Source organism: Corythoichthys intestinalis, chromosome 5, assembly GCF_030265065.1.
Source record: "Corythoichthys intestinalis isolate RoL2023-P3 chromosome 5, ASM3026506v1, whole genome shotgun sequence".
Taxonomy (NCBI): domain Eukaryota; kingdom Metazoa; phylum Chordata; class Actinopteri; order Syngnathiformes; family Syngnathidae; genus Corythoichthys; species Corythoichthys intestinalis.
The window spans coordinates 20,647,126-20,659,427 of NC_080399.1; the positions used below are offsets into that span (position 1 = coordinate 20,647,126).

Sequence of the window (12,302 nt, forward strand, 5' to 3'; positions counted from 1 at the left end):
AATGGCCTTGGACCAAAATACATGCTTGACTTGTTAGATTCCTATGAGACATCTAGACCCCTAAGGTCATCTGGAACCGGTCTTCTGCATGTTCCAAGAACAAGAACCAAGCAGGGTGAGGCAGCATTTAGTTATTATGCTCCTCACCTCTGGAACAAGTTACCTGAACGTCTGAAGTATGCTCAAACTGTTAGCTCTTTTAAATCAGGGCTAAAAACGCTTTTGTTTAGCACTGCATATCCATAACTGTCTATATATTTCAGTCTACTTGCTTTCTATTCCTCTTGTGCTTATCTCCATTGCTGATTTCAATTATTATTAGTAGTAGTAGTTTTTGTTTTATTTATTTATTTATATTTTGATTGTCTTGGTTTTTACGTTGTATTGATTTAAATGTGATTTTTATGATCTTCATGTAATGTAAAGCACTTTGAATTGACTTGTGTTGAATTGTGCTGTATAAATAAATTTGCCTTGCCTTGCCATACGGAAGCCATTTAATAAATTTTAATATTTGAATCATATTCAAAACAAATATTGTAGTCATTACAGTATATGAGAAGTTCAAGTCATGATGTTAATGAAAGGCTGCCTGTGACCACCCACTCAAGTTACAACAATGGATATTAGCCCAATATAGGGCTAATAAAGTCCCCTAAGGGCATATATTCCTCTCGCTTCGGGAAGTTACAACCTGCATCATTAAATCAATCCTGCCGTGTTACCTTGTACGGCCCACACGTCCGGCAGCTCGAACGAAGCCAATGCAAACACGCACTTGCTCATAGAAAGCAGAGCAAACATTACACGGCGAAGTAGCCTATTTGATTAAGAACACTCCAGCAAATATTCCATCCACCTTGGCAACTGGGGTTACAATTACAAACTGGCTTCAGGTGTTAAACACACAAATCTCCAGATGGCCAAGGCACGGTCATTGGTCAAAAAGTCAAACAACTGCCCGTGCAGAGCCGTTCCCCGCTGACAGGCGCAATACTCTCTCACATAGAAATGAACCAGGGATAACTTTTTGTAAGGAAAATTTAAACCCCTAATCTTGTTAAATTGGTTCAGTCATAAATCATTCCATTGAAGCCATGAGGTTCTGAGGCAAGTAAATTATGCTGGGCAACATTTTTTATTTATGGTCGAAGATTGTGTAATGGATGCTGTCAGTGTCATAAATATAACATTTTGGACGTTTCAGGCTCAGCCGGTTCAACATTCTCTTTAAGGGGCAACCATCAGTCATGGTATGAACTGCTCAGCTTCAGTTGCTGGTTGTAAACATGGAGCGATGCTGCTATACGTTTGGGGCTCAGCTGAAAAATCTAACTGCAAGAAAAGACTCAATCACCAGGTTTCAGGTTTCATTTGAAATCAGTTGAATTCTTGCATCACTGTTATAAATAACGCCGTTACATTACGGCGTTATTTTTTCAGTAACGGGGTAATCTAACGGATTATGTTTTTCCGCCGTTACAAAGCCGTTACCGTTACTGACGGTCAAAAGCGGTGTGTTATTTACTATGAATAATTTAAAGACATTTACCAGCCGTAGCGAGTCTACTCTGCTCTGTTTATTTGTCATCCAAGACTTGGGGTGCGTTCAGGTTCGAGAATAGCGCACATGTTTTGTTTTGTGCTTTTTCTTAGCAAATATATACCACAGAGGACGTGCTGGCACTCTGTTTCTTTAATAGCACATATAACTTCAACATTAGCACAAACGCACGGCTCTTGGCAGGCTGCATCTCTAACTCACTCCCGCATCATGTGAGCAAAACAATATTGCCGCCGTGTGCACTTTAGGGTGCCTCGGATAATTCTGTATCAGAATATTACAGCACGTACTTCTTATTACTCCAGGCTGTGTGTCCCAGCTCATTCAATTAGACAATGCTTTCCAAAGCTTGCTAACGTTTCTGTTTTTGCTAAACCTGAATGCTAGCCTCGTTCCCATCCCCCACTGTCAGCCAGCAAGAATGCTGCTTCCATCTTGAGGACGGCAGACGCTTTGAGGGTGACGGGAGGAGTAGGGGGACGAGGTTACCTGAATGCACCACCTGGATAGATGCGATGGAAGTGATTGTCATTGACTGAGGGTTAGAGTCATGTGTCATGGTAAGCCAATCAGAGCCGGTGTTTTCAACCACAAACTGGAACAGCGCGTGCGGCAAACACACACACTCAAAACAGATGCAGAGGGATATGATGGCAGAGCATTCAGAGGAAAATGTGTCCTTTACGAGGTGGACATATAAACACTATTTCAAGTCAAAATACTTGAAGTACAGTAGGCTATGTCTACTTGACCAGTTGTCTCAGGTTGTGAGAGTTAGATTTAATTGATTAAACTCACTTTATATTGTTTACTGCTGATTGTTATTGTATTATATTGTTTACTGTTTATTTTTGTTGCACTTCAAGTGTAGGATAAATCTGTTGCTGGTGAGGTGCAATAAATATTACAAGGTTCTATAACACAACTACCTGTCTGTTCTTCTCTATTCAACTGACTCGAATACTGCTCAGAAAATTTCAAATTCTTTGACATACAACAACTTCTTTTTAAAGTAACGGAAATAATTACTTTCCCTGGTAACTAGTTACTTTTACTATAGAGTAATTAAGTTACTAACTCAGTTACTTTTTGGAAGAAGTAGTGAGTAACTATAACTAATTACTTTTTTAAAGTAACGTGCCCAACACTGCTGTTCTATATTTAAAAAAAAAAAAATCAGGACCTGAATGTCTCAAAGTTGGGAACTATGGCTTCTACACTTGGAGGTGTATCAATGTAAAAGTCAGCAGTTAAGGGAGTTGCACCGCATTGATTGATATGCTATATGAATTGGAAATTTATAAACACTAGTTACATTACTCAGTTTAAGGTGACATAAAGAATATCACAATTGTGATGCTTTTGAACAAAAATATTCAAAGCAACACTAGGTAAATTTTCACCCTTAAGAAATATTTTCATAACATTTTTGATGAGATATCAACTGACAACTAGTTGAATGATACCTATTTTATATCTTGAGGGGGTCTATTGATTTCACCGGCACTAATTAACTTTAAGGAGGGTGGCAGGAACCCTGCCAAACAAAAAAAAACTAAGAATGTGCTGACTAATTTATGGCATACGTCACTTTCCCCATTTATTATAAAGACGAAAGTCGATGCTAACGCTTTCGCGCTAATTCTGCACAGATGGCAAAGCAACAGAGACAAAAAATGTTGTCTGAGGAGGGAAAAAAAACAGAGCCTACCAGGATAAAAGGATAATCAAAAATAAATTGGCCCGGCTTTCACTCACTGGCATGACAGCCCCCCCCAACTGAACTCGTAGGCGCTGATAAGTTCGAGTGTTAGCCACACTAAGCTACACGGTTGCTAACCATCATATGCCATTGTTTAGACACAACTTATTACTTTTGATACTTCATACAAAGCTGCTGGAAACAAAAATGTTGTTTAATCCATCTGCAGGCGACCATCATAATTTTATGACACTATGTGGGTGTGCACTGGTCCTCATGGGAAATGCAGTCCTCCTTAAGGTAAAACACCTTTTGTCCACCGGCGTCGCTAAATTCGACCAAAAACTGAAAAGTTTCAAAGTGTTTCTTCAACTCGTGCTATTTCAAGAGGATTCAAGCACGGTTTGAATATCAAGTATGTAAGCACATTAACGAGGGCGGCCGACCTGATCTTAAGACGCATTTGCAACAGTCAAGGCGATATGCTATAGTCACTGAGACATAAGAGTGAGAGAGGTTAAAGTCAAAGGGCATACAATGTAATTGATGCACGCGCATTCACTTTCAAAGTTTTTCCCCCCTTTTTTGTCGGCGGCTCCAATCAAGATTTGGCGGAGTTGTTTGGGCCCGTTGTCACTCCTGATTTCACGGAGCAGCGCATGGCCCGGGTCACGCTAGGTCACGTTTGACATTGGCAAGATGTGCCGTCAGCAAACAATCAATGCAAGAGGGATCATCTTTACTCTTGAAATTAAACGAAAATGGCTTAAATTCTACATTGCACAACAACCAGAGGCGTAGCAAGAGTCCCCGGGGGCACCAGGCAACATGCAACATGGGGCACTTCAAGCGTGTGCAAATAAGGGAAACAGTTGGACTTGGAGCAATAGCATATGTAATAAAAGTCTAATAACGTCTCGCCATCATAGAGCACTTTTTAGGACACTCAAAGTGCCCCCCCCCCCAATTGCATTATTCATAAAAGTGGCGAAAAATAAGCACTTTACACTGACTCATATGGATGTACTTACATTCGTTCATGGACGCACACATTTTAACAGGTGGCCGTCCTCTGCTCGAAATGCACATTACGCCTTTTCTCGCTCCCAGAATACGCAGAGCTTGTTACGTAGGACAATAACAGGACTGGTTGCTATGGGAACGTACGCATACCCAAGGAACCTTGCTAAAAGGAGTATTAAAATTGTTAATAAAATTGTTTAGGATTATTTTAGATGCATATATGTGATATTTTTCTTATAGAGTATTCGACGAGGAATACGATAGACCCATTAATAGACTTTTTTTGGAAAAATCATTTCTTTAAATAGTCACATGAATAATGAGGTGGCCTGTGAAAATCAACGTAAAACAACTCGGTAACGACTTTCCAGAGAGTACTTGGTGAGTCACTCTTCAAACAACCATGTGGTATTAATAGCTGAGTGGACTTTCTTAAACATGTATAATCTATGTGACATGGTTAGTGCTGATAGGATTTAGAGCTGAAACGAATACTAGAGCAACTCGAGTTTAAAAACTGATCCGAGTAATTTTATCCACCTCGAGTATTCGTTTATTTTGACAGCTCTAAGCATCACGTTTTGCTCGGACTACTTATAATGCGGGACAACGCACTGATGTTACGTGCGTAGAGGACGAAGCAAAAAAACAACAACAACAAAACTTACTGCAGCAGACAGCCGCTACACATGACGCCGACGTTGCTAAATACTTGCCCGCACGATGCTAGTTGGTAGCAGGTAGCATCTGATGCGTCTCATAGAGATCACATGTATGTTGAACTAGATGCTAAATGACAGACTCGGCCGCGTCTGGGCAGTGTTAGTAAACCGCCGCCATCTTAAAGCAGTAGAGCGCTAAGCGCTAATAAAGAGCGCTAAGCGCTAATAAATAAGATTAACGTTACTGTCACAAGCTCACGTAACGTTAGCCCTGCGGAGGGCTAGGTTTCTATTAATTATGACCACTGTCGATGCGTGGCTAACGTGTCTTACATACAGGCTTTAACATAACATAGCGTTGTGGAGTGATGAGGGTGTAAAATAAAAACTCAATAATGCTAACTATCAATTTTAGCTCAGTAGTCATTGCTGGATAAAACACCAAGTAGCACTGGTCCCTAATGTGCTCCAATACAGCCTGTGTCATACATTTATTTTGAACACTGCAAAATCTCAAAATCCTATCAGGACTTACAGTTTAGACTAACTTAAAACTTAACTAGAACTTAAAAATGGCTTGACACAAATAGAAATTCAATTGAAACACGTGGGGAAAAAAATCCTAACTTTTAAGTGATGTGTGTTATCAAGCGTAACGGCATTTTTAGGTAAGATATATATAATTTTTTTTTTTTTTTAATAAGATCTAAAAGTTTTTTGAGTGAAAGCAGTGAATTAGTCTTTTTTTTATTCTAGTTACATCTGAGATGCAATTGTTGGCTGTTTTCAACAATATACATCGAAAATAAAGACATTGATTGACTGAAAATGGATCAAGATGAGATGAAATGTCTTGTTTTCTCATGTATATTCATAATTGCTCTTCACCTAAAAATATATTTGTTTTATCCGATTACTCGATTAATCGATAGAATTTTCAGTCGATTACTCGATTACTAAAATATTCGATAGCTGCAGCCCTATTAAGATTGATAACAGAATTGTTAGATAATATGCCAAATGATTCCATGGTATTGAAACACTCCCTACAGTTGTCGCTGCGACAGACCAGTAAAGCTGCGTGTGCTAAATCTGTTGGCCCTCTGGGGGCCCCTGCTGGCTGGGGGCCCTTGGCAATTGCCTGGCTTGCCTAATGCAGGGGTGTCCAAACTTTTTGCAAAGGGGGCCAGATTTGGTGTGGTAAAAATGTGGGGGGCCGACCTTGGCTGACGTCCTTTACGCAGAACAATATATTTAAGCAAATTTAGCAAGCCATTCTGTGTGTCACATTTGCTTTATTTTATTTTTTTTAATTAATCATTTCAACAATCTCGCAACTGGTGTTCTCTTTCGACTCTCGGACTCTTGCGAAATACTGCTGCTGCAAAATTAAACTAGCTTCAAAAGTTGCTTCAATTTCTCGCTGCGTATCTTCCCCGTAATCTTGTCATACATGTCAACGTCTCTTGTTTGTTAATATCGCCTCACATTGAATTCTTTAAAAACAGCGACTGTCTCTTTGCAAATGAGGCAGGCACAGTTGTTGCGTATTTTATTGAAGAAATAGTCCAATTTCCACTTATCCTTGAAGCGTCAGCCGTCGCAGTCAACTTTTGTTGTTGTTGATTGTCACCATTTTAGAAAATTGGAAGTCAAGGATCACACGGGGTAATGTTGCTTAGAGTGCTGCTGCCTTTTAGTGGGTAAATGAGGAGCAGCATTTAGTGTGTAAGCTACTTCATATGCTGGTAACAGTACTGCTGACCAATTTATTAAGTCTGTGTGCGGGCCAGACGTTATTGATCTTATGACAGAGGCTGGGGGCCGGATGAAATTTGACCACGGGCCGCATTCGGTCCCCGGGCCGCACTTTGGACATGCTGGGCTAATGTGACGCGACGCCTCTGACAACAACACAACTCTAGTTTTCATTTACTTTTATTCAATAAGGAAATAATATGTAGTCTTAAAAGTGAAAATAATTATCCGAAACTATCCATCAATTATGTGTCATGTGGAAATTGCATCAACAATTCCCTTTAAACTCCCCCATTGCTCAAATAGGAACTGCCAGCAAATGTTTGGCTCCTTCTATATGGGATAGGTGTGGGAGTGGGGAGAGTAGGAGCGGGGAGGTTTTTTTTCACGGTGTTTTAAGCCAATAGGCGGGGAGTGGCTCATAGAGATTCTCTGTAATAATGTCAACGCGTTGGCTTGGAGTGTGTAAAGCAGCGCCACACAAGATCAGCCGCAGCGTGTGCCGCTCAAGTGCAGGAGATGTTGTGACAGCGCGCTCGTCCGCGGGTTCGGGTTCGGGGGGGCTGCTCTCTAAATGAGGCACTTTTTTGGGAGACTTCATCATCACACTCTGACGAGACGCAGCAAGGATCGCTTTTCGGGACTATTGGCTTGGGATACTCGTGTTTGTCACCACTGAACGCTTTTCAGGTGAGTGGAGGAGAGTTGATAATTTGTTTAAAACAGTAATTTGATGAGAGAAAACATATCAGTTACAGCTTTTGGCAATACACATTATATAATAGAGGTATGGACGCAAACGCTTGCGCAATTTCCACCAGTGCGCTTTTACGCACCGACATCAGGAGACTCGTTTCACTTTCTCTGCCCTCCGAGGCTCATTTGTGCGAGGGAAGAAAAATAAGCTCAGAAAAAACAAACAGGGTGGTTTGGAAGAGTAGATGGACCCCCATTCAACAATCCCCCCTCTCTCGGCCCTCCCCACGGGGCTCCAGATGTATGGACTCAGCTGTCGCCTGTCACTTGGGTGACAACTGCTCCGCCGCGTCCTGCGCGCCACTGGGTGGATGTCAAAAGGGCGTCCTGGAATTGTGTGAGGAGGAATGCACACATAGACGAACGCAGGAGAGGTGACATTAAATGACAAGTCACTCTTGTGTGTCTGGAAGTGCATTCAATCATAATGTGACTGTATAAAATGGCCCGCCAAACTTTTGGGCTAGATATTTGCCTTTAAAATGAATATATGTGGGCTGTGATGTAAAATATGTTTAATGGTTCATTCTTTGGTTGCCATTGACGGAGATAGACGTCCAATCCATTTGAACTAGGATGGCTGGCAGTGAATGCAGTGGCGCCTCCAGAATTTTTTCATACAGGGCAAATAGGGCCACTTAAAATCTCGGGGTGGAAAAACAAAACCAAAAGCAATAATGTCAGGTTTTTATCATGTTGTTGTTCTAAACAGGCCAGTAGAAAACTGTCAGAAAGACTTCAGTACCCACCTACTGATATACTTTGGTTTATTGTGTTACATTTCAAGTTACTAATTATTTAATGTGCATAGTCCATAACAGTCCAGTCAACATTTTGAGTTCCAAAGCTATACAACCTGACATTATACTGAGTGCATGGGGGTGGCCAACAAATTTATAGGGGGGGCCGTGGCCACCTCTGGCCACGCCCTTGTGGCGCCATTGAGCGACTGAACGCACCCTCCCGGTTCAAATGGATTGGACGTCTACTGGTGACAAACTAATTTAAATTCACAGAAAAATGAAAGAGCCACCTGAGTGGACGTCTATAATCGACAATGGCACTAAAATAAATAATTCAAGCAAATCTTATTGTCTTTTAAAGTTAATCATAATTAAGAAAATAGGTACCGTATTTTTCGGACTATAAGTCGCACCAGCCATAAAATGCCCAACGAAGAGGAAAAAAAACATATATAAGTCGCACCGGAGTATAAGTCGCATTTTGTGGGGGAAATTTAATCAAATCCAACACAAAGAACAGATATGTCATCTTGAAAGGCAATTTAAAATAAAAAATACAATAGAAAACAACATGCTGAATAAGTGTACTGTATGATAATGTTATATGATGCATGAACAACGAAATGCGAAATTGGCCGGGATGTTAACGTTACATTGCTATAAAGAGTTATTCAGAAAACTATGTCATAAAGAACATGCTAACAAGTTTACCAAACCATCAGTGTCACTCCAAAACACCAAAATAACATGTGAAATGATATATTAATTAGGGCTGTCAAACGATTAAAATTTTTAATTGAGTTAATCACAGCTTGAAAATTAATTAATCGTAATTAATAGCAATTCAAACAATCTATAAAATATGCCATATTTTTCAGTAAATTATTGTTGGAATGGAAAGATAAGACAAGACAGATATATACATTCAACATACTGTACATAAGTACTGTATTTGTTTATTATAACAATAAATAAACAAGATGGCATTAACATTAACATTCTGTTAAAGCGATCCATGGATAGAAAGACTTGTAGTTCTTAAAAGATAAATGTTAGTACAAGTTATAGACATTTTATATTAAAACCCCTCTTAATGATTTCGTTATAATAAAATTTGTAAAATTTTCAATCAAAAAATAAACTAGTAGCTCGTCTTTGTTGATGTCAATAATTACACAATGCTCGTGGTGCTTAAACCCATAAAATATGTCTCACCCAAGCGCCAGCAGAAGGCGACAAAACACCAAAAAAACACAAGTAACAAGTGGACATGACACTTTGATGTCATTTTAATCTGTTTGAGCGGGGCATGTGCGTTAATTGCGTCAAATATTTTAACGTGATTAATTTTAAAAAATAATTACCGCCCGTTAACGCGATAATTTTGACAGCCCTAATATTAATGTGTTATTAATTTCACACATAAGTCGCTCCAGAGTATAAATCGCACCCCAGCGAAAATATGAAAAAAACTGCGACCTATAGTCTGAAAAATAGAGAAAGATTTTTAAGTACATGTAAAAGTTATGTGCTATTTTTACAGTATCAATAGCAATTTATCAATCATAGATTATTTTATATTAGTAACAATAAATTAAATATTACTAAGATTTTAAATAAAATTTCAACTAATTTGAGTCGGGGTGGTTAATTTAATGCAACAAGGGCCGTTACATAAAGGAGTGGGACATATATGGACCACGGGCCATACTTTGTCCACACTGTCAAAATATATTATGGTGGGGGGAAGCATTGATCCAAGTGATTTAACGATTTAACTGCCAATTTTAATTGGGCAACTGAGAAGTATTTTGATGATTTAGCAAACCTTATTACTTCATATTGCATTTATTGGTGTATTTTCTTTGTATTCTACTAAATATAACAACAAGCAATGTTCACATGAATTGTATATTCATATTGTATTGGTTTCTTTCGTTATATACAATTATTGGCGCTTATTCAATCATTATTCTTACCTTTCATTGCTGATTGGCTGTATGAAAGCATGTGGCGCTACTGTCCAAATGTGGTCCGTTTCCCATCACCCTATATAAAGTTAAACTCATGGGGACAAAATGTTAGTAATACAGTGCCGATTTATACCATAATAATAAACGCATTGTCAACAGTGTCATTCAAAATTAACCAGCCTCATATTTGTAAAGGCATATGTTTTCCTTGGATGTCATCAGTCTGTGCAGGTGTACCTAATATTGCGGCTGGTGGGTTTCTAAAACAGCAAAGGCAAAGTTCTGTTCCCATCTCCAAGGAAAACGTCACCCACAAAGAATGTTAAACCAAAAATATACTTTTCTAAGTAATGAACAGTGCGGTAAACCTCATTAAAGACTTGCACATTGCAAAAGTCAGTCAGGCTCGGTTGCTATAGTCACAAGTGATGATGTCATCGACCCCAGGACACTTTGAGTGGAGTGCAGAGAGAGGGGCCCTGGATGAGGTGTTTGTTTTGGACACGCTGTTGTGGGGGTTATCTGAGGTATTAGTGGAAGTGGGTTTAATAACTGTAGCGTGCTTATGGAATGCATTGGGTCAACAGGTCTAAATCAGTTGGTGGTGTTAGAGTTGTTTCCATTTTTGTTTGTTTGTACAAGTTCCCAAAGTTGATGTGAATAACTGAGTTTGACTGACAAAGGAGAGAGGGCGCATAGGACCAAGTTGATAGTGTCACCTAGTGGTCACATGGGAGGTTGACTAAACTACAGTCTGAACTATTACCAACCCCAATAAAACACATTGAGTTTGTATTTAACACCCTAGCTGGCAATTTGGAGTGCACTTAGTTTGAGACTATTTTCCCAAATTAGAACGAATGTGGCTGTAGATACTGTTAAAGATATTTATAGACCAAAAGTACCACCGAGGGAATTAAAGGGACCACTAATAGAAACAAAGTGACCTACAGTTCGTGTGGGGGAAAAAAATTCTCAACTGCCATGCAAGTTTAAGAATAAGTCACACTCTTGAGAGACTCCAGACAAACAAGTCCCTTTGAATTTCCCACTGCTTGAAAAAGAATGTTTTAAACCCTCTGGTTTTAATGTTATTGTAATTACACATTGTATAGTAGGGGTGTAACGGTACACAAAAATCTCGGTTTTGAGGTCACGGTTCGGTTCATTTTCAGTACAGTAAGTAAACAAAATGCAAAATAGAAATGTGCTAGTTGTTTATTACACACCTTTGTGCTTTCAACAATAGGAGCATTAGCCTATACAAAGCTAGAATTCTGCTCAAAAAGTAGCAGGTATTTCAAGATAATCCAATAACAATTTGCCTTTCAGACCCCGCGTATTGGTGAGATTTCTTTCTGAAAGAAAGAAGAAAAAAGAACTCCTGTGCTAAATAGAAAAGCAATCCCAATGGTAAAGATTTTACCATGTATTTTACAAATGAAATGCCTCAATGAATCTTTTTTTTTCTCTTATGAATGGTTTTCAAAAGCTTTATTGGTGGATTTTCTCAAGTTAAAGCGCCACACAGAAATTAATAAATTTAATTGTGTAAGCAGGATCTGTGTATTATTATTTAATTACAGGTGTTTTAGCTCATTTCAATTTATTTTATTAAAATCGGCTATTATTTATTTTATGATGTGTTTATATTTTAAAAATGTGATGTGGTATTCATTTATATTGTATATTTTATGTTGTATAACTTTAGTTCCTATGTGAATATTAGTTCCTACTTGTTTTGTTATGGTAGGAGGGTTTTGTATTGAACACGGGGCCGTGTTGGTTATTATTATAGCAGAGAAGACACCAGTAAATCAACAAAGACAAGTCAACTGTGCCCTGATCTACCACTCAAGAGATCTGATGGACTCAAAAAGTGGGTTACGATGGCATATTAGTTTGAAAATCGACCGGATCCACCGTATTTTTACACGAGTGACTTCCGGTCTGCCCGATCCTAGCTACCGGTAGTAGTATTGACGCAGGAGGGTCGCATCTCGCGTCAAATAATAAACTCTGCCGTTCTTTTCGCGAGCGTCGTGCTGAGCCGCTTCTGGGACGCGTCTAACACGCGGCCGCACTGCAACTGGTGTGCATTGGCTGATTGACTTTAACGCC

The 12,302-nt window shown here is 39.2% G+C and overlaps 1 protein-coding gene across 1 annotated transcript in view; it reads left to right on the forward strand.

Annotated features, from left to right (window-relative positions):
• The first annotated feature begins 7,163 nt into the window (after positions 1–7,163).
• The window catches only part of prickle1a (prickle homolog 1a), a 45,200-nt gene continuing 40,061 nt past the window's right edge, over positions 7,164–12,302 (forward strand). The window contains exon 1 of the mRNA XM_057836285.1: positions 7,164–7,399. The gene's annotated coding sequence lies outside the window, so the exon portion shown is untranslated. The remainder of the gene's footprint in view (positions 7,400–12,302) is intronic.